General features: G+C 49.2%; 1 protein-coding gene across 2 annotated transcripts in view; it reads right to left on the bottom strand.

The window, feature by feature from the left end:
• LOC138453740 (scavenger receptor cysteine-rich domain-containing group B protein-like) overlaps positions 1-23,584 on the bottom strand; it is a 157,809-nt gene that overhangs the window by 51,712 nt on the left and 82,513 nt on the right. The window contains exon 1 of one of the 2 annotated variants that reach the window (XR_011260511.1): positions 3,914-4,642. The exons of the other annotated variant lie outside the window; for it this stretch is intronic. The gene's annotated coding sequence lies outside the window, so the exon portion shown is untranslated. Of the gene's footprint in view, positions 1-3,913; positions 4,643-23,584 lie in introns of those variants that run through there. 2 annotated transcript variants of the gene reach the window in all.

Consider the following 23,584-nt stretch of genomic DNA (forward strand, 5'->3'; position numbering starts at 1 on the left):
AATTTTAGGTGATCTTTGGTGTTTCTTATTTCTTTTGGGATGTTGTTCCATGTGTTTGCGGCTAAGTGGTAGGAGGAGGTGCCTCCAAGTTTTTTCTGAAGGTATGGTTTTAGTTCCAGGCGGATTTCATTGCTTGACCTGAGGAGTCTCGTTGGCTTGTAGATTGCTATTTTCTTTTGTAGGAATTCTGCTCCTTGTCCACAGATTGCCCTGTACGTTATGCACACTGTTTTGAAGGTGATGCAATGTTTTACTGGGAGCCAGTGTAGTGTTTTTAGGGCAGGAGAGATGTGGTCTCTTCGGGATAGTTTGAGGAGTAGTCTGACTGCAGTATTTTGGATCTGTTGTAGTTTTTTCAGGAGGTATTTTGGTATTCCGAGGTAGAGGCTGTTTGCATAGTCGATTCTTGACATGATGAGGACGACGATAGTGAGTATTTTGTGCATGAAGGAGAGGAAAGGTAGGATTCTTCTTGCTGTGTGGAGGAGGAAGAAAGATTTCTTGAACTGTTGCATTTATTTGTTGTTCTAAGGTTAGGGTGTTGGCCATCAGGACTCCCAGGTTTTTTACTACCTTAGATGGTGATGGTGCAGTTCCCATTTCCATTGGCCGCGGGATGGCGGTTTCGTTTTCTTGGTCTTTGGATATGATCATGATTTCTGTTTTTCCTGGGTTGATTTTCAGGTTGTTGGCATTCATCCAGTTGAAGACTTCTTTTAGACAGTCGATTAGGGTCGAATGATCGGCTTCAGTGTTTTTGATTTTGTAGATGATTTGAGTATCATCTGCATAGTTGTAGCATGTAATGTTGTATTTTTTGAAGATTCTGATAACTGGGGTCTGGTAGATGTTGAAGTACAGTGGTGATAGTGAGGATCCTAACTCATAGGGTGGATCTGAAGGGTTTAATCCATATGGTTTCTGTTCTGTCTGCTAGGAATGATTTAGTCCAGCGTAGTGCTGTGTCTGTTATGCCTATGTCTTCTAGTATTTTGGTTAGGGTGTAATGGCTAACTGTGTTGAAGGCTGCGGAGAGGTCGAGCAGAAGAAGGGCTGAGGTTGTGTTTGAGTCTGCGTTAGTTTATAGGTCGTCCCAGATGGATAGCAGTGCTGTTTCCGTTCCTCTTGCGGGTCTGAAACCGACTTGAGCTTGGTCTAGCAGGTGGTGTTTTTCTACATGTTCTTGGGTTAGTTTGTATACATAGATTTCCAGGAGCTTTGCCGGGTAGGGGATGTTTGAGATTGGCCTGTAATTGGAGAGGTCTTCTACGTCGCCACTTGTGTTTTTTAGAAGTGGCTTGATATATGCTGATTTGAAGGTCCTCAGTACAGTTCCTGTTGCTATTGAAAGATTTAGAAGGTTTCTGTAATATTCTGCTGGCGTTCCTCGTGCGAGGATTGATTTGTAGATGTCGGGGGGACAGGGATCCATGGGTGAACCAGCTTTCTTGCTGTGTTTTACCAGCATTGCAAATGCCTTTGCTGATATTTCAGGAAAGTTTTTGATTTTGTGCTGTGGTTCTGAGTCAGGTTTGTTTGGTTGTATATTATGGTTGGTTGGTCTCTGTTGAATGGTTTGTCGGATGTCGTTGATTTTTTTCTTGAAGTGGTCTGCCAGGTCGTTGCATAGTTTCTCTGAGGGGTTTGGGGTGTTATCACAGCCTGGTGGGTTTCTCATTTCTTTAATGATGTTAAACATTTCTTTTTTGTCTTGGTGGCATTGGTGATTCTGTCATCATAATGCCTTCTCTTCGCCTTTTGAATTTCCTTCTTGTATGCACGGATTTGTTTCTGGAATATTGTTTTTTGTCTGGGCTGTTTTCTTTCCTCCATTCCAGTTCCATCTTTTTGTTTTCCTTTTCATGGTGCTTAATAGTGGGGTGAACCATTTTTCCATTGCTCTTTTTTTTGATGGGGTGAATGGTTTTTCTGGGGCGATCTTGTCAATTGTATCTGCAATCCATTTGTGTAATAGCTCCGCTTTCCCGTCTAGGTCAGCTAGCTCTAGTTCTGTAGTTGAGGGTTTGGTTAACTCCAGTTGTTCGAATAGGTTGCTTTCTTTGACGTCTTGCCAGTTCTTTTTGTAGTGGTTGTGAGTTTAGGACGTTGGATGCAGACTTGAGAAGATAGAGTGATCACGAATGGGATGATGAGATGGTCGCTCCACAGTGTTTGTATTGGCGGTGCCGTGGTCATGAGTTTTTCCTTGGGGAAAATTGCGTCCAGGGTGTGTCCTGCCGAGTGTGTTGCCCCTTTTACTAGTTGTCGTAGTTTCAAGGTAGTGAGTTGTTCAGTCAGTGAGTTTTAGGAGTTGGCGTGACTGAATATGATGTTGGTTTTTGGGCTTTCTGTTAGGTGTATAACCATAGTTTCGCAGTTGAGGATATTGAGTCGTTTGTCTGTTTTTATTTTCAGGTGTTCTTTGAATGCTTTTGTGATGCCTCCTCCTTTTTTGTTTTTCCTGTTTATTTGAAGGCATTTGAAGTTGGTTGGAAGGCAGCATTGGAGTGTGATTTTGTAGTTGTCGTCCAGGCATGTTTCTGTGATGAATAGGATGTCAATGCCATTGTCATCGAGTAGATCGAAGATCTCTGTAGAGTGTTTTGACATGGATCTTGCGTTTATTAGATTGCAGTGGAGTTTGGAAGTGTAGTTTGGTTTGGCTTTTCTTGTTAGGGTCGTCTTCTGATCTTGTTGAGGTGTAGGTTTCAGGGTGTCAGCGTCTTCGAATAGTTCTTCTAGGTTTTGTCTTGGGTTTTTGTTTTCATTGGGTTCGTCTTCAAGGGGTTGGTGTTGTGTTCGGAAGTTCTTCTTGCTTTGGCGATGTAAGTTGTTTTTGCATCGGTCGTGTGTTTGTTGTTTCTGGTGTTCATCCTTCTTTCGCATGCTTTTGTTAGGTTGTTTGATGTTGCTGCTTGTAGCGTTGGGTTGGTTTGCTCTGGTGACCAGTTGTCAGCGAGTTATGGAGTTAAGTAGAGGGATTTGTCTCTTCTCTCAGTGTTGGTTCGATTTTTGTTCCTGTCTGTGGGGGTGTGATCTGTAGTTGTGGTTCTTTGTTGCTGCTCCGGAGTGTTTGTTCTTTCTTCTCTTTATCTTTCACTCAGGATGGGTCGTTTGCGCAGCATTATAAGATTCAGAGTTGTTTAGTCTTCGTTTGTTTGCTGATGTCCAGTTGGTTCTGCTTTGGTCTGGGTGTCTTGTGGTGTATTACTGGGTGTGGAGGGCTGTCCGCTACCAGTTTGAGCTCTGTCTGTATGTGGTATTTCTGGCTGATGTTGCCTACTCGTTTAGTCACTGTCTTGGTAGGGGTATGGGAGGTGGTTATAGTTGGGTCTTATCGGTGGCTCTCTTTAGTGTCCGTCTCCCTGAACGCGGTTTACTGCGGTGAGCTAGCTATGTGGGTTTGAGAGGGCTATGTACTAGTTGCAGAGTGACTTTGAGGGTCGTGGCTAGGACTTACGCCTTATGGGGCGTGAACCCCTAATCGGAGTGTCACTCCACAGTAGTTCACTAGTGGGTTCTGTCTCACTTTAGGGTGAGTTGGTAAGTGGATTTGAGAGACCTGTATAGTGGGAGAGAGGGCTATCAATGCAATCTAAATATCAAACAATACGATCTCGACTCAGAACCCCTACTAGATTTGAGAGACCTGTATAGTGGGAGAGAGGCCTATCAATGCAGTCTAGATCTCATACAATGCAATATGGAGGCAGAACCCCTGCTAAAATCTGAGAGACCTGTATAGTGGGAGAGAGGCCTATCAATGCAGTCTAAATATCCTAAGGATGGTTGTAGTCCCCAAGGTATGCGATGACCAAACAGCTAAATCAACCAAGTACAAGAAGAGCTCTATAAATGACAAGTGGAAAAAAGGTGTGGCTACAAAACACATTTAAGCACAAACAGGTCTTACCAGAAGGGGTTAATGCCCGTTGTTGAAGTCCAAGTACAAGCAGTTCAAATGTCCTGTCATGACGGCACGAGGACGCCTGATAGTTCCTTGAAGCACAAATCCCAGGGTCCAGAGAACCTACCCCGATGGTACTAGGATGCCTATGTCGAAAACAGGGTACACAGCATGCGTCTCTAGTCTCTTTACAGTTCCCGGGAGGTGTTGCAATGAAGGATAACAACAGCAGTATTCCAAAGCGAAGAACTGACACTCTGGATGGCAGGTATTTGGAATGAACAACGTGCGGGTATCGGCAGGTATTTGGAACGAACAACATGCGGGAATCAGCAGGTATTGTAATGTTGGTCTAACGCAGTCCTGGTAGAAGAAATGGGTCGAGAAGACGTGCGAGCAGCATCCAGTATTATAACGTTGGTCAAAAGCAGTCCTTGTAGCATAAATGGGTCGGAAAAAAACGCAGATAGCAGCGGGTATAACTACATTGGTCAAAGGCAGTCCTTTTAGCATAAATGGGTTGGCAACATGCAGTCAGTTCACAAGAGCAGACATGAAGCAAAACACAGAACAGATCGAGGAAACAGAGCAGAAGGGCTAAAGCAGTGAAATCCGGAAACGTTGCAGGAGTCTAAACACAAGGATACGAAAACACAGAAGTAAACACGAGTCTGTAGCACTTCAATCAGAAGCACCGGGCTACGCTCTGGCGGTAGGCTTTATGCCGCTATCATCACTGACATCACGTGATATTGTTCTAACATCACAGAGCGTTCGGAGCTTCCTTCGTTGCCATGACAACAGGACATGTGCCCAGAACTGCTCTCTCCGCTGTATTGCACTGGATGTTGACAGCCTTCATCTTATGGGAGACGCAGTAATTCTTGTTTGCGATTTATCCGCGGGTGGCATGTTTCTGTTAGGTTTTTTTTAACCAGACCCTGTGTCTTCACCAGACCCTGTGTTTTCACCAGACCCTGTGTTTTCACCAGACCATGTGTGCAAGTGTGATTCCTAACAGCTTCCTCCCCCTTCCCAAAGGAAATACGATTTTTCACAGGTGGGGACTTTACCAGATGATTCCTGTACCTTAAAATGGCTTTACAAACATCAGAAACCCACAAAATGAAGTTCTGTGCAGAGGACCAGCCAGGAGCCATGGTATGAGTGGAGCCACATAGCAACACTAGCTCCTGCGCTGGAAACCAACTGCAGATGGGTGGTCTGCGGTGAGAAAGAGGAGAGCCCATAAGCCTGATAGAGAGGTTGGCTGTAGTGAGAAGGAGGAGAGCCTATTAGCCCGGAAGAGGGGTGGGCTGGAGTGAAGAGGAAGAGAGCCCACGCGCCTGGACGAGAGGTGGGCTTCAGTGAGAAAGAGGTAAGCCTCTGTCCCAGAAGATGGTTGTGCCCAGAAGAGGGGCATGCTACATTGAAGACAAAGAGAAAGAAATAATGACTTTGATCCCCAGCAGAGGGGATGTTTTACAGAGGGTGTGAGCCACTTCACCCTAGAATAGGGGAAAAAGTAACCGCTACATGGTGAGTCCCAAGAAGGGGAGGATTTTGGGGACATTTGCAAAAGGGAGGAAGACTGAGATCTGGAAATCACTAAGCAGGAGACCTTTCTCTCTGGAACATTATGTATGCCTTTTATTTTGCTGTCCTTCATACATCATCCTGAGTTCATGGACTACGTTTCCTAAGAACCTTTGTGTTACAGCTATCCTGAAACAATTTCCATGCAATATTCTTGTGTTTTACTTTTGGTTAATAAAACCCTTCAAGCGTATTCCTGTGTCAGTAGTTGTGTGTTCTCTCGGCCATGAGACAAAAGCTTCTTTTGTTTTAAAAGTCAAGTCATATGCAAATATCTGGAATATCGATGAGAGCCATCAGGACTTGGTCTTATTCTAATATGTGTATACACACATTTGAGATGGATAACATTTTATATATTAATTAATGGAATCATAAGATAAAAGGTTTATATACTTATAGAGACAACATTTTCAGAACATGGCCTGGGACTCTCAAAGAACTGAATGTTTTTTTAATCTCTTTGAATGAAATAATATAAGCAGATTCAATTTACTTTCTCTGTTGAGACATCCATAATCCATCTTTTGTAGTAGAAATATTGACTCACCATTTCAGGACATCACTATATTAAATGCACACAGATCAAAATAATGTATTGCTACAAGTTAAAAGAATCACAAATACTAGCAAATATTATATAACACACTGCAATAAAATGACCGTGAGATTTCTGAACAACAAAGCTTCTTGACAATGCCAAAAACAGGCACGTGCCCACGCCTTAACTGCAACCACTGCACACATGTTACCAAATGTAATGCAGTCTACCATCCCACGACTGAACAACATATTAAACTGAAGGATTATGCTATATGTAAAAGTAGTAACATCTTTTATAGTATATGATGCCCAAATATTATATTGGACAGACAGCTTGAAAACCTTATGTCTGTTTGAATGATCATAAAGCTAAGATCTGGACACATAATATTAACAGGCCGATTCATGGAATTCCTAAAAAGGTGTCGCACGCGGCTGGCGCACAGCGTGCCCGTGCGAATGTCTGCGCCAGCCGCATGAGATAAAATCAATTTACGCGCACAGCGTATTCATGAATTCTCGCCTCCAAAAGCAGACGTGGCGCAGAGTGGCGCAGCGACCCTGCAGCAGCGCCAGTTATGCCCCCAGGAACGCCCTCGCGCAAGGAAAAGCCATCAAGATCGCAAAACCATTGCAAAGGGCTGCGCCAACCCTGTACCAGTTTACCGGACTGGCAAACAGCAAACGCAAAGCGAGGAGCGTGTATTACGGGTTTCGGGAACACGCGTGCGCCAGAAGTCTCACACGCGATCTGGCCTGGGGGAGCGTGTGCGTGTATTTCAGAGGTGCGCGAGAAGTTTCACGCGCGAACGGGCTGGGTGCGTGTATTTCAGGGGTGCGCGAGACGTTCCACGCGCGATTGGCCTGGGCGCGTGTATTCCAGAGGTGCGCGAGAAGTACCACACGCGATCGGGCCTGGGGGAGCGTGTGCGTGTATTTCAGGGGTGCGCGAGAAGTTTCACGCGCGAACGGGCTGGGTGCGTGTATTTCAGGGGTGCGCGAGAAGTTCCACGCGCGATTGGCCTGGGCGCGTGTATTCCAGAGGTGCGCGAGAAGTACCACACGCGATCGGGCCTGGGGGAGCGTGTGCGTGTATTTCAGGGGTGCGCGAGAAGTTCCACACACGATTGGCCTGGGCGCGTGTACTCCAGAGGTGCGTGAGAAGTTCCACACGCGATCGGGCCTGGGGGAGCGTGTGCCTGTATTTCAGGGGTGCGCGAGAAGTTCCACATGTGATAGGCCTGGGCGCGTGTATTTCAGAGGTGCGCGAGAAGTTTCACACGCGATTGGCCTGTGCGCGTGTATTTCAGGGGTGCGCGAGAAGTTCCACACGCCATCGGGCCTGGGGGAGCGTGTGCGTGTATTTCAGGGGTGCGCAAGAAGTTCCACACGCGATTGTCCTGGGTGCGTGTATTTCAGAGATGCGCGAGAAGTTCCACATGCGATTGGCCTGGGCGCGTGTATTTCAGAGGTGCGTGAGAAGTTCCACATGCGATTGGCCTGGGCGCGTGTATTCCAGAGGTGCGCGAGAAGTTTCACATGCGATTGGCCTGTGCGCGTGTATTTCAGGGGTGCGCGAGAAGTTCCACACGCGATCGGGCCTGGGGGAGCGTGTGCGTGTATTTCAGGGGTGCGCGAGAAGTTCCACACGCGATTAACCTGGGCGCGTGTATTTCAGAGGTGCGCGAGAAGTTCCACACGCGACTTCAGCAGGGTACGTGTATTTCAGGGGTGCGCGAGAATTTTCACACGCGATTTCAGCAGGGTACGTGTATTTCAGGGGTGCGCGAGAATTTTCACACGCAATTTCAGCAGGGTACGTGTATTTCAGGGGTGCTGGGGAGTCCTACATGTGATTTGGCAGTGTGGGTCCTCCCAGGTGTCCCCTGTACACCGTCCACGGCCCCTGCAGGCAGCCCACACCACAGGGGACTACCCTGCATCCCTGGTCATGTCCCGCAGGCAGCCCACCCAACATGGGCATGCCCCCCAGCAAAGGCACATGTCTCCTTGCACTACTGATCACCAACTCATGTCCCCTTGCACCCCCACCCCCAGCATTGCGGGGCACCTGCCAGCAGGCCCCCACTCATGTCCCACTCATGTCCCCCTGCACCTCCACCCCCCAGCATTGCGGGGCACCTGCCAGCAGGCCCCCACTCATGTCCCACTCATGTACCCCTGCACCCCCACCCCCCAGCATTGCGGGGCACCTGCCAGCAGGCCCCCACTCATGTCCCACTCATGTCCGACTCATGTCCCCCTGCACCCCCACCCCCCAGCATTGCGGGGCACCTGCCAGCAGGCCCCCACACATGTCCCCCAGCCAACATGTCATCACAATCTAGATCCCTGGCCCTTATGGTCAGCCTCCAAAACACCCACTCGAGTATTGCATCCATCCACTTAGAAATGGCAACGATAGAACCCCAATAGCAAGTTTGGAAATGAACACATGGCCCTCACATACACCCAATGGGTGTCAGTGAATCTCAAAACCCATATCAGGATATGCATGATACAAATGAGATGATACTACACATTGAAGTTTGATGAAAAAAATGTATTAAAAACAGCATAAATGGAATAAAAAAATAAACAAATGACAATGGGAATCAAAAACCAAAAGCAGCATGTCCGTAAAATAATGAAAAACGACAAATCATAATCCAAAGGAAAGGTGTCCAAAGTCACAGTTCAAGAAAGTAAATCCAAGGTAAAAACAAAACCGAAAACCATTGCTCCATGGGTAAATCAAAAAAAAATCCAACAGTCAACTATATACAGATAAACAAACCATGGTCCATGATCCCAACTGAAGAAATGAAACCTACATAAAAATACTACCTAACAAAATAAAACTATATACAAAAATGTGGCCCATTGTCCAAAAGGTCCAAAATAAATAAAAAAGCAAAGGAAACCTAACACTAACTACATAACTATTTACAAGGACAGCGGGCTAGTCCGACGGCTCACTGGTTGTTGTCATGGGCCAGGGCATCATCGAACTCCTGTACAATGGCTTGGAGGCGGGCATGTTCCCTGGCCCCGAGGTCCCGCAGGGATAATGCAGTGTCCAGCTCCAACTCCCTGCGAAGACCCTCGAGGCACTCAGCGCCCTCCGCATGGAGTTCTCCGCCCTGACCATTGTGAGCCGTTCCTCCTCTGCCCGCTGCCGCTCCGCACCTATCTGCTGGCCCAACCGCTCCCACACGGATGTAACACTCACCTGATTCTCGCAGAGGCGCCGGTCTTGACTGGGCGACTACCGTATCTTCAAAGGTGATGTGTAGCACCCGGTTGGCTCTTTGGGCTGGACCTCTGTGCACTGTATGCCTGACGTGTAGAGTAAGATGTCTGCAGATAGAAAATATGGGGTTAATGAACTGGGGTTATTGGGGTGTCCCTATCTCTTTCCTCTTCTCCTCTCCTGTAGACCCCCAAAGGTTAACGCTCTCACCTTAGGTAAGTGAATGCCGAGCTCTCCATCTGCCTCGGGGCAGGGTGCTGTAGCCAGTTTCTTCACTGGATAGGTAGCACAGGCCTCTTGACTTCAGAGGACTGCTGTCCGTCGTTTACTGCACGAACGGTAAGTTTCGAGTCATTCAAATGGCTTTTTAAAGTCTTTAGTAATGATGTCTCTTGTTTTGCAGGGTTCCGGCGATGGCGGATGACGGGCTGAAGTGAGTTGAAGATGGAGCCCGTGTGATGAATAGAAGCGCCTGGAAGCACGTGAGTAAGCGCTTGTTGCCTGCTTCACGATGCGCTCTAACTGTCTTTTTATTTTGCAGGTACGAGTTCGGAGCGGCTGCAGGGTGCCGGAATACCCACTGGATTAGATGTGGAAAGGAGTAATGGCACGTGAGTATTAAAGTTCCCCAATGTCTTTAAACGCACCTTGTTTTGTCTTTCAGATGCGGATGCAGCGCCAAAGGCCTCCGGAGCGTGCAAAGAGTTGGTAAGCTTTTGTCTTTCAGATGCCGGAATGCAGTATGAAGACCTCCGGAGCGCACGAAGAGTAGGTAAGCCTTTGCCTTTCAGATGCCGGAATGCTAACCTGTTCTTTCTTGTCTTTATAGGTGTTGCTGAAGACTGGATTCAGGATGGTAAGCCTTTGCCTTTCAGATGCCGGAATGCTAACCTGTTCTTTCTTGTCTTTATAGGTGTTGCTGAAGACTGGATTCAGGATGGTAAGCCTTTTCCTTTCAGATGCCGGAATGCTAACCTGTTCTTTCTTGTCTTTATAGGTGTTGCTGAAGACTGGATTCAGGATGGTAAGCCTTTTTCCTTAGGCCCAGAACTGGATGCAGAAGACACGATGAGCGTCCTGCTGCAGAGGGTGCAGAATAACGCAAAGCAAGATTCATCCACCGGGTGTGGTTTAAATAGCCTCCTGTAGTGCTTAGGTGTCTCCTTCCACAGCCACGCCTAAGTAAGAAAAGAGTTCCTGGTAAGAAAAGAGTACCTGCCTTCCAGAAGAGTTCCAGTGTTCTAAATCTAGGGAGTGGCTCCAGCCCCACCCAACAGGAAAAGTAGTTCCAAACAGAAGAGGATCAGAGGATCAACTGGCAGGCAAGTAAGCAGCATGGTCTGCTGCAGGTAAGTCCACCCAAGCATTATGAGCCCGGCGCTTCCAGCGCTGGGACTGGGCATATTTATGAGCCTGGTGCCACTGGCGCCAGGACTGGGTCCAAAAGGTCCCAATTGGGACTGGTTGGCACTCGGAACCTGGGTTATGGATCTGCTTCCAAGGGAGTTGGGAAAACCCTGACCTTTTGGAAGCAGAGATCATGACAGTACCCCCCCTCAAGGCCCCTCCCAAACCGGGCTTCTCCGGGGGTTTTGGCTTGTCAGGAAATGTTCGGTGAAATCTTTTGATTAGACGAGGAGCGTGGACATATTCAGCAGGTTCCCAGGATCTCTCTTGGGGGCCGTAGCCTTTCCAGTCAATTAGGTAGAATAGTTTAGATTTGGAGATCTTGGAGTCCAGAATGCTTTTGACTTCAAACTCGAGTTCTCCATCCACTAGGATAGGTTTTGGAGATTTGGTTAGTCGGGTTTGAGGTTGCACGGGTTTTAATAGAGAGACGTGGAAGACCGGATGTATCTTCATGTGCGGGGGCAAGTCCAACTTGACCGCTACTGGGTTTACTATGGTAGTGATGGAATAGGGACCAAGGTATCTTGGGTTGAATGTGCGTGGCCCTTTTAGAGATAGATATTTGGTGGATAACCAGACTTGATCCCCTACTTGATAGTGAGGGGCTTCCTTCCGATGTTGATCTGCTCCTTTCTTGTATTGTTCTTTAGCCCTTTGAAGGTGAGAAACAGCTTCCTTAAAGGCTTGGGTGATTGTAGAATGCAGGTAGTCTACTGCTGGTGTTTCAAGGTCTTGGAGGGGATCCAACTCCGAGGTTCGAGGGTGACTGCCGTACAAAAGAAAAAACGGGGTTTTCCCAGTTCCCGAATGGACAGAGTTATTGTAGGCATACTCGGCTATCCAAAGGATATCTTTCCAAGTTTTTTCAGTTTGTTGCAGCATGCAGCGTAAATACTGTTCCAGAGTTTGATTGGTCCTCTCGGTTTGTCCGTCGGTCTGAGGGTGGTGACTGGTCGATAGTCTCACATCAATTTGAGCCGACCGACAGCAACTTCGCCAAAAATGAGAAATAAATTGACTACCTCGATCCGAAATTAGAACCGAAGGAAAACCGTGCAGTCGGACGATGTTTTCGAGAAATTCTCGGGCCAGAGTTGCTGCTGTTGGCAAGCCTTTGAGCGGAATGAAGTGCGCCATCTTGGAGAATAAGTCCACGATTACTAGAATCGTATTGTATCCGGAGCATGGAGGTAGAGCGGTGATGAAGTCCATAGAAAGCGTATGCCAAGGGCGAGGTAGGATGTCAATAGGGCGTAAGAGGCCTGCTGGTCTTTCCTTTTGACTCTTGTTTTGGGCGCATACTCCACAGGACATTATAAAGTCTCTGATATCTTTTTTCCAAGACGGCCACCAGAAGTAGCGCTTGATCTTTTCTGAGGTCTTGGCTATACCGGGATGACCTTCCATTAAAGAGTTGTGATAACAAGAGATTACTTTTTTCTGTAAATCTGTGCTGGGTAGGTATAATCGTTCTTGGAAATACAATAAGTTGTCCTTTACTGCAAAGTCCTTTCCCTGCAGATGCCAATTCTGTATATCTGCTGGAGTTACAAGTTGCCTGGCTTTATCCTTAACTTCCTCTATGGATTCTGTGGCGATTACACCCAGAATTCTTTGTTCGGGAATGATTGGTACAGGTTTAGGGTTGATCAAGTGTTCTTCCACTCCCATCCGAGAAAGGGCATCGGCTTTACCGTTCTTTGTACCTGGTCGATAGGTAATTATGAAGTCAAACTCGGCAAAGAATAATGCCCAACGGAGTTGTCTAGAGGATTGGGCCTTTGCGGTTTTCAAATATTGCAGGTTTCGGTGATCCGTAATCACAGTAACGGTGTGTCGGGCCCCCAGCAGATAATGCCGCCAAGCCTTAAAGGCAGACTTGATAGCCAGAAGTTCCTTGTCAGTAATCGTGTAATTGACTTCAGGAGGCGAGAATTTGCGGGACCAAAATGCCACGGGATGCAACTGATTGGTTACCGGGTCCTTTTGTGATAGAACTGCCCCCATGGCAAGGCTTGAAGCATCAGTTTCCACGATGTAGGGGAGTTCGGGGCGAGGGTGTTTTAAGATTGGTGCAGAGATAAATTTAGTCTTCAAATCCTGGAAAGCTTGTTCTGCCTCGGTAGACCATTCAAAACGTTTGTTTTTCTTTAACAAGGCAGTGATGGGCTGGACTATTCGAGAGAACTCGGGGATAAACCTGCGGTAAAAGTTAGCGAAGCCTAACATGCTTTGCACACCTTTTACGGAGGATGGTGATGGCCATTTGAGAACTGCATCGACCTTCTTTGAATCCATACGCACTCCGCCAGGTGATAATATGAATCCCAAGAATTCAACTTCAGTCACGTTGAAAACACATTTTTCCAACTTAGCGAAAAGTTTGTGTTGACGCAATCTTTCGAGGACCATTTTCACGTGTTTCCGATGTTCAGATTCCGATGAAGAATAAACGAGGATGTCGTCAATGTAAACAACAACACATACATCTATGAGCTCTCTGAGGACATCGTTCATAAAATATTGAAAGGCGGCCGGGGCATTGCAAAGTCCGAAGGGCATGACCTGATATTCAAATAGCCCATACTTGGTGCGGAAGGCCGTCTTCCATTCATCGCCCTCTTTTACTCGTACCAAGTGGTAAGCTCCTCTAAGATCCAGCTTTGTATATATGCATGCTTTTCTGACTTGGTCCAGGAGTTCAGGGATCAAAGGTAACGGATATCTATTCTTAACGGTGATCTGGTTCAGGGAGCGATAATCGATACAAGTTCTAAGGTATCCTTCCTTTTTTGGAACGAAGAACAAAGCTGAAGAAGCAGGGGACTTGGAAGGACGAATAAACCCATTTGCCAGGTATTGATCCAGGTATTGTCGAAGGTGAAGGTTCTCAGGCTCGGTGAGGGCATAAATTCTACTACAAGGAGGAGTAGATCCAGGTATCAGGTCTATCTGGCAGTCATAAGACCTATGAGGAGGTAGAGAGTTAGCCTGATCCTTACGGAAAACATCTTGGTATTCTAGGTATTCGGGAGGTAACTGGGGAGTCTCTGAAGAAATTGCGGCCAGTGCAACACCAGGTGGAGGGTGACAAGTAGAGACACATTCTGGAAACTGGACCGTTCTTGCTCGCCAATCGATCAGAGGATTGTGTTTCTCTAACCAAGGTATTCCTAGAATAATCTGAAACTGAGGGGCCTTGATCACATCGAACACGATCTTCTCATGGTGTCCATCTTGACTTACTAGCGTCACTTCTTGAGTGGTATGCGTTACTGGCCCGGAGGCTATCTCCGTACCATCCACCGTAGTAATGACGTCCTTTACAGCCTTGGGACAAAGAGTTAGATTCATCCTCAAAACCATTTCATGATCCACATAATTGCCGATGGCACCGCTGTCGACGTAAGCTTCAATTGCATGTAATCGATCCGGATTATCAGGGCTAATGAGGACCATAGGTATCACGAAATGCGAGGTCACGGAACTGGTTTTTACGCTCGGCAAGAGGACCTCTATTCTTGTCGGGCGAGGTCGTTTCCCTGCTCAGAGTTTGTGACCCTGGTAACTGCAGCTCCTACTGCCTTCTTGGCTGGTTTCACCGGACAGTCTCGAAGAAAGTGCCCTGAGTTTCCGCAATATAGGCATAATTGCAACTGTTTCCTCCTTTCCCGCTCCCGTTGTGTTAGAGGACCTTTCAGACCCCCTATTTGCATGGGTTCCCCGGAGTCTACTCCTTTGGAAGGAGTTGGCGGTTTGGAAAATACTCGAGCATCAAACTTGGAACGATCGGCCTTCCTGTTCTGCAGCCTGTGATCTATTTGAACGACCAAGTCTATGTAATCCGAACAGTCTTGTGGGGGATTCACTACTTGGGCTAAAACGTCTTTGAGCTCTCCACGTAGACCTCTATAAAACAGCGTAATCCTTTTGTCCTCAGGCCATTGAGTTTCCACTATTAGTCTATTGAAAGATGCAATATAAGCCAAAAGGTCTTGATTACCCTGTCGCAAAGAAAGAAGCTCATTGTCCAAGGCCTGTCCCTGTGAATGTCTTGCGAACAGTTTTTCCATACTAAGCTGAAAGGCTTGAAAATCATGGAGAACCGGATCATCTTGATGAACTAGAGGGATCGACCAGTCTGCCGCATTGCCACTAAGGTACGAAAGTACAAAAGCTACTTTAGCTTGATCAGTTGGAAAGGCTGCTGGCCGGCATAAGAAGTGCAACCGGCACTGATTGATAAATACTGCAAACCTCTTTGGGTCACCAGAAAATCGCTCGGGCGGAGCCAGAGGTACATTCCCAGGTAGGTTGATCTGCACTGGATTCATAGAGGATGTTGAAGGAAGATTTGCCCCTGATGCGGGTAACGGGGTCTGTCCGGCTTGTGACTGTAGCACTTGTCTAGCAAGATTGTCTGTTCTCTCCTTGGAAATAATTAGTTCCCTTCTTAGAGCATTCGTTTCCTGACGAGTTGCATGCACTTCTGCCCTTAGTTCCCCAAGTAACCGGGCTAGGGGGTCAGTATCCAAGGTTTCCATAGCGCCTGGGCGAGAGTTTTGCGGTAGGCTTTGCGTTCTGTAACGCTCACCTGATTCTTGCAGAGGCGCCGGTCTTGACTGGGCGACTACCGTATCTTCAAAGGTGATGTGTAGCACCCGGTTGGCTCTTTGGGCTGGACCTCTGTGCACTGTATGCCTGACGTGTAGAGTAAGATGTCTGCAGATAGAAAATATGGGGTTAATGAACTGGGGTTATTGGGGTGTCCCTATCTCTTTCCTCTTCTCCTCTCCTGTAGACCCCCAAAGGTTAACGCTCTCACCTTAGGTAAGTGAATGCCGAGCTCTCCATCTGCCTCGGGGCAGGGTGCTATAGCCAGTTTCTTCACTGGATAGGTAGCGCAGGCCTCTTGACTTCAGAGGACTGCTGTCCGTCGTTTACTGCACGAACGGTAAGTTTCGAGTCATTCAAATGGCTTTTTAAAGTCTTTAGTAATGATGTCTCTTGTTTTGCAGGGTTCCGGCGATGGCGGATGACGGGCTGAAGTGAGTTGAAGATGGAGCCCGTGTGATGAATAGAAGCGCCTGGAAGCACGTGAGTAAGCGCTTGTTGCCTGCTTCACGAATACCCACTGGATTAGATGTGGAAAGGAGTAATGGCACGTGAGTATTAAAGTTCCCCAATGTCTTTAAACGCACCTTGTTTTGTCTTTCAGATGCGGATGCAGCGCCGAAGGCCTCCGGAGCGTGCAAAGAGTTGGTAAGCTTTTGTCTTTCAGATGCCGGAATGCAGTATGAAGACCTCCGGAGCGCACGAAGAGTAGGTAAGCCTTTGCCTTTCAGATGCCGGAATGCTAACCTGTTCTTTCTTGTCTTTATAGGTGTTGCTGAAGACTGGATTCAGGATGGTAAGCCTTTGCCTTTCAGATGCCGGAATGCTAACCTGTTCTTTCTTGTCTTTATAGGTGTTGCTGAAGACTGGATTCAGGATGGTAAGCCTTTTCCTTTCAGATGCCGGAATGCTAACCTGTTCTTTCTTGTCTTTATAGGTGTTGCTGAAGACTGGATTCAGGATGGTAAGCCTTTTTCCTTAGGCCCAGGACTGGATGCAGAAGACACGATGAGCGTCCTGCTGCAGAGGGTGCAGAATAACGCAAAGCAAGATTCATCCACCGGGTGTGGTTTAAATAGCCTCCTGTAGTGCTTAGGTGTCTCCTTCCACAGCCACGCCTAAGTAAGAAAAGAGTTCCTGGTAAGAAAAGAGTTCCTGCCTTCCAGAAGAGTTCCAGTGTTCTAAATCTAGGGAGTGGCTCCAGCCCCACCCAACAGGAAAAGTAGTTCCAAACAGAAGAGGATCAGAGGCTCAACTGGCAGGCAAGTAAGCAGCATGGTCTGCTGCAGGTAAGTCCGCCCAAGCATTATGAGCCTGGCGCTTCCAGCGCTGGGACTGGGCATATTTATGAGCCTGGTGCCACTGGCGCCAGGACTGGGTCCAAAAGGTCCCAATTGGGACTGGTTGGCACTCGGAACCTGGGTTATGGATCTGCTTCCAAGGGAGTTGGGAAAACCCTGACCTTTTGGAAGCAGAGATCATGACAACGGAAGCCACTCCCATTCCAGGGTTCTCCTGCCCTCCGGCTGATGCCTGCACCTCTGATGTTGATGGCCCCGAGCCATGATGCCTCCCACGTCGAGCCTGCCGCTGCCTCCGACGCAACTGCCTGTGCCAGCACGACGGCATCCAGGCTGATGGAAACCACCGACGCCGTCGTGCACATGCCCTGCCTGATGATGCCGTCACATCCTCCATCTGCTGGGGTCCAGTTGCTGGTGTGTCCACCCCTGCTGGACCTCCGACTCCCGACTGTGGCAGGGATGGGATCCCCACTGAGGTGGCTGCATTGGTCGGGGCAGGTCCACAGGGGGCCCTGGTGGCATCTGGGCCGGAAGACGGCATGGAGTACGACTGGCGCATAGCCTCCACAGAGGAGGAGAGGGTCGCCAGAGTGCCCGACACATGTACGAGACCCCCGACCATGACCGCTCCCAACTGGGCCACGTTGGCACGGTGCTCTTTGTGATGACGTGCGTGCTCCCCCCGGGAAGCACGCACCGCATCACGAATGACAGCCGTGCGCAACGCGACACCAATCAGGACCTTCTCCATACGGCTAGGGGTCCCCTCGTCCGCAGGTGGAGGGGAGTCAGATGACATGGACATCCCCCTACCTGCGGACGGGCCTGGAATGGGGCATCCCTGCTGGTGCATGGTGGTGCAGTCACAGTGTCAGGGACAGTGACATGCACAGGCACCTCCACAGCGACCTGTGCTGCCTCCTGCCCCTGCCCCTGGACTGCATCACTTGCACCAGCAGGGATGCCCCCACCAGGCCCCATGTGCGGCTCAGTAGCGGCCTCCTCCTCCTCTGTGGAAACCACCAACCTGGATGGCTCCACACCGTCTTCCGCCGTTGCAAGCCCCTGTGGGGGCTCACCCACCCCTTCCGCTGCAGCCGTGGGGGCATCCCCGCCGCTTAGCTCCACAGCGCCGTCTCCGCCCTCTTCTTCACTTTGCGCTGTGTAGAGGGAGACATAGAACACAAGCATCAGGGTACTGTACAATGGTCCCCTAGACAGGAAGCAATAGCAGATGAGTGGCACTGTCAAAGATCACTTCCATCATGTCCCTCCACAACACATGGGTCAGTGCAGGCAAATCACATGCAGTAACAGGCATGGCGCATGCTATGGACATAAGCAAACATGTCCAAGGGTCTCTTAAAGCATACAATGTTGTTTTTGGACTCACATGCATCATGGGTTATGCCTATCACATGCACACACTTCAACATACTTTCATCCACCTGGACTCGTACACCCCAGACACAGTCGATGCAAGGATAACTAGGCTGCATCAGTGAATCTGAACATTGTCACAGACATGTGTCATGCATCCATGGCATCCACAAGTCACAGACACGCAGGTCAGGAACACAGACATGGACACCATACATGTACATGGCATCAGCACCCATCCCTCACCCACACCCATGTCCAGGAACAGAGACTGGCATGCTCTCATGTGTCCATTCCGCATAGGGCTCCCCATGTTACATTTAAACACATACACCAACCGTGTGCTTCACACATTACTGGTCTCACATGCATGACCATGATGTCCCTGCACACACACACACGCGTACATGGCCTATGTCACACATACAGGCAAGTATCAGACAACCAGCACGCTGCAACATGCCCTGTCTCACACAGCAATGCTTGGCCACTTACCGCTCGACTCCAGACGGGTCTGCCTCTCAAGGATCTGGGCATGGAGTGCTGGGAGTATGCGTTCCAGGACCATCAGCTGGATGGTACTCATGCTGCCCTGGCCCCCCTCCATGAGGCGCCGGGCCTTTATGAGGGTCCTGGACCTGAAGTCTTCCCAGCGCTTCTTGACCTGCTTGATGTTGCAGGTTGCCACCCCCTCCGCGTTGATGGCAACCACAAAGTCGTCCCAGATCCTGTCCCATCCTTCCTTGTCGGCGCGTGGTGATCCGAAGAGGGCATCATTATGCCCCAGGACAAGCTCCACCAGGACACCAACTTCCTTCTGACTGAAGCTGGTGGCCCTCTGCCCCTCTGGCTGGGGGTCGCCAATGGTCTCGGATGGTGTTTGCCCCGACATGGCGACCCCCGAAGCAGGCGTGGGTGGGCAACTGGGTCCTGGGGCTGGGCTGTGGAGCGATGGTATCCCAGTCGAGAGTGTTCTGTTCCAGCAGGGGTGGACGCAGCAACTGGACCCCTGCAGATGGCTGATGTGCAGGCACCAAAAGGCAGGGCACGGTGGCAGCAGGCAGGCAGGCAGCAGCAGATGGCTCGTGGGAGGCTGCTCGGGGCTCTGGGGGGCAGTAATTTGGCCTTTTGGGCAGGAGCGTGGTCTTCCGTGTGCTTACGCGTGGCCAGCTTGATACAGAGTGATTTGGCACGTGAAAATTCTGCACGTCAGCGTGTGAATCGAGGAAAGGCCCTTAGCACGTAAGTGCGTCAGCACACATACGCGATTCCATTGGACCAAAGGCCCTTAGCGCGTATGCGTGTCTGTGATGTATCGCGCACGGGTGTTGCTTTTCGTGGGGTGCGGTGCGTGTGTTTTGCAGGCGTTGGGGTTCACACGCTATTACTTCACAGCGGGTGGGTGTTGGCTAAGCGTTCTTCTACACGCAAGGCAGACGGTGAGTGGTACCCTGCTTCCCCAGGCCCGATCGCGTGTAAAAACACCCGCGAGCCCCTGAAATACACGTACCCCACTCCCCCAGGCCCGATCGCGTGTAAAAACACCTGCGAGCCCCTGAAATACACGTACCTCTCTCCCCCAGGCCCGATCGCATGTAAAAACACCCGCGAGCCCCTAAAATACACGTACCCCGCTCCCCCAGGCCCGATCGCGTGTAAAAACACCTGCGAGCCCCTGAAATACACATACCCCGCTCCCCCAGGCCCGATCGCGTGTGAAACTTCTCGCGCACCTCTGAGATACACGCACACGCTCCCCCAGGCCCGATCGCGTGTGAAAACACCCGCGAGCCCCTGAAATAAACGCACCCAGGCCATTCGCGTGTGAAACTTCTCGCGCACCTCTGAAATACACGCGCCTAGTCCAATCGCGTGTGGAACTTCTCGCGCACCTCTGAAATACACGCGCCCAGGCCAATCGCGTGTGAAACTTCTCGCGCACCCCTGAAAGACATGCGCCCAGGCCAATCGCGTGTGGAACTTCTCGCGCACCCCTGAAATACACGCGCCCAGGCCAATCGCGTGTGGAACTTCTCGCGCACCTCTGAAAGACATGCGCCCAGGCCAATCGCGTGTGGAACTTCTCGCGCACCTCTGAAATACACGCGGCCAGGCCAATCGCGTGTGAAACTTCTCGCGCACCCCTGAAATACACTTGCCCAGGCCAATCGCGTGTGGAACTTCTCGCACACCTCTGAAAGACACGCACCCAGGCCAATCGCGTGTGGAACTTCTCGCGCACCCCTGAAATACACGCGGCCAGGCCAATCGCGTGTGAGAAACTTCTCGCGCACCTCTGGAATACACGCACACGCTCCCCCAAGCCCGATCGCGTGTGAAACTTCTCGCGCACCTCTGAAATACACGCACACGCTCCCCCAGGCCCGATCGCGTGTGGGCCTTCTCTGGCGCACATTTTTTTCCTGCGCAGGGACGCTACCGCCTGCTTTCGTGTGGCGGACATGTATGGGCCTGTGCGCGTCTTTGGCCGTGCGCTGTTTTTCCCTATTCGATTCCATGAGTACGTGTTGCAGGCGAGCGTGTGGGCGTTCTGCGCACTTGCCTCCTGTACTTCCCCCATGACGCCCACATTTTCACGAGTTGTTCCCCATTCTGCGTGTGACGCCCCGTGTTACGCCTACTTTTGTTATGTGCGCCGCGCTATGTGCGAATTCGCTGGGGCCTTATCGCACGGCGTTCGATGACCTGTGCGCCAGCGTGCGCCAGCATGCGCCACGCACTTTTTCAGCGCACATCCCACATTTTGCGCGTGCACAGACTTCCATGAATTGATGTGCGATGTTTTCTGTGCGATAATCGCACTTGCACTGCGATTTTCGCTATTTCACTGCGAATCGCACGTTTTCGCACGCGTGCGCCGTTTTTTCGGCGCACATTAATTACACGAATCGAACTGTAAATGTTCAGTTTCTTGTCATGTTAATCAATTACAATATCAGATGTCACAGATGACATTTCAAATTCTTGAAGTAATTAAAAACTCATCATGAGGGCAAAATATCAGACAAAGACTTTCACAAACAGAATCTTACTGGATAGATAGATTCATTTTGTCATACCTCAGAGAATCAATCAAACATGTAATTTCTTCATTTGAAAACACTTCGATTATATTGTTTGTAGGTTGTTTACTTTGAGTTTTTGTGCCTTTTATGGGTCATAACTGAATAGGGATGATATTTTACTTTGGTGGATGAGTTTTATACAACCTAATTAAGAATGAACTCTAGAAAGGAAGGTTTTTGAATCATCACCATAACTGTACATTTTGTATCAATGTATGTTACGATATGCAGGGTTAGACATTTAGGGCCTCATCAAGAGTTGAGCGGTATCCCGGCGGTAATATTGCCGGGATACTGCCCAACGCTAATAGCGCTACCACAACTCGGTCTGGCACAATTTGCACTGGATCATGAGTTGCGGGGGGTGGTGAATCCCCATTCCCCATAGGACCCAATGGGGTTGAGGAGCACTATTACCGCTGTTTAATGATTAGTATCATATGTAAGAGACACATCTTTAAGAAGCAACAGACTAGATATTGCCATGACGTCCAATCAATGGACCCAGACATAAACACAGATAACAGACTTGGTTCACTATCGCATGTGTGAGCGGAAAAGATGTTTTACCCCACGCTAAAGAGAATAGATTAGGTGATGTTTGCTGTGTAAGTTCCTTTGCATGATGAGCTTATGATCATAGATTGTATAACTTTTGGTGTAAAAAACGTGGTTAGATTTAAACTGGGAATGAAATAACTATTTGGTATTTTATTTGGTTTATGGTCATAAGACCGAAAAAAAAAATCTCGAAAAAAAAATCTAAAAAAAAAGGCCGAAACAAAAAAGTCGCATTTTTTAATGACGTTTTTTATTCGAAAAGGGGGGGTACCCCCCCAACCACCCTTTTTTAAATTTTATTTTTTTTTACCATTTATTTTTTAATCCCGGACCCCAAAATAAATATATAATTAAAAAAAGAGAAATTTTTTTTCGCTCTTTTTTTTTTGAGATTTTGACTGACCACCATTTTATTTGTATAGATGTAATTTCATCTGATGATGGGGATTGTTCCCTAAACCAGCATCAATCACCAATATCAAATCTGCCTACGGAGACATCTGTTGGATAAAAGGATTAATTTAGTTTGTTTGTTTGCTTGCTTGTTTATTAATTTATAAGGTGCACCGAACCCTGAGGTAACTGGGTGCAACAGTACAAGAAAACTTTAAGCTTTGGTTACATAGTACAATTTTGATTGTACTAATGAGATGAAAAATGAATGGAATTTGGTATTAATGTTATCGTGTACATATTGGGAGCTTTCCCATTCTGGGTGCTTACCAGGCCAGACAAAGGTTCAGTCTGGCCCAAATGGGGCATGTAACAAAGTCCTCAGCCTTAGCCTAGGTGTGGAGAATGGGGAGGTCCTGGGGGCCGGATGCATCCTCAAATACCTCAGGGAGACTAGAGGTAAATTTTAGATGGACCACTTTAGAACAGCCCTCTCAAAGCAGTAATACTAACAATATAATTTGTTCAAAGGGTCACTTGCTTCCCCAGGTGTGGAGAATGGGGAGGTGCTGGGGGCCGGTTGCATCCACCTGCAGTGTGAAACTGGGCCAGGAGGAGATTTAGGGGGAATCTCCAACATCTCCCCAAATGTGCCCTGCGTCATTGCAGGGGAGCACCACAGTCGTCCTACTGCTAGCATGTCTCTGGATAGAATAGTGGGCAGTGGTCAAGATTGAAAGGAATCTGCACGCATGACTACATTTATACGCCACAGACAAAGCCCTAAACTTAGAACAGATCATACTTTCAGGAGAAACCCCTATGAAGCAATCTAACATTGGCAGTGCACAAGCCGGTAGCTGCAGACATCACTGTTAGGTGGGACCCTCCTGTGTGCATTGCCCCTTTAAGGGGATGTGTTTTCCTCACGTGTATGGCCCCTTTAAGATGGGCCATGATTGTGTCATGGCCCAAGCTAATAAAAGGAGCCCCTGCAGGCACGTGAGTCAGAGCGGCTGCAGACTCCCAAAGAGGAACGACTGAGTCCGTGTCTCATTATCCATGTAGGCCACAGGCCTACACGTGGAGGCACAGGCCTGCACGCCCAGACACTGAGGGACCCGTCTGCCAGGATGGCAGCCGAGGTCCACTCAGTCCGAGGCCTGGCAGGCTGTGACCCCACGCCAGGGTGCCGAGGCCCATGGCACCCGGGGCCATGCCGGACATCCACGGCAGGCCCCCACCCCCACACATAGTGGGACTGCACGGCGCTAGCAGAGATAGTGCCCAGGGGCGCCCGCCGGATGACCATGGCCGGCGACCCCCAACAATGGCGACGAGGACCACGAGTCCACGTGGGAACCCTGCTGCCGGTTGGTAGTGGGGGGGGAAAGAGGAGCATCCGACCCCACCGCGGGTCCAGCGTGGCCTGCGCCTCACCGCCGCAGCGTGGGCGATGTAGGCCCGGGCTGCCCTGCGGTGGGGCACACACCTCGCGGCAGAACGCCACAAATAGAAGAAGTGTGCGGCCCCGAAA

Source organism: Ambystoma mexicanum, chromosome 1p, assembly GCF_040938575.1.
Source record: "Ambystoma mexicanum isolate Mex_15411 chromosome 1p, UKY_AmexF1_1, whole genome shotgun sequence".
In the NCBI taxonomy this organism is placed as follows: domain Eukaryota; kingdom Metazoa; phylum Chordata; class Amphibia; order Caudata; family Ambystomatidae; genus Ambystoma; species Ambystoma mexicanum.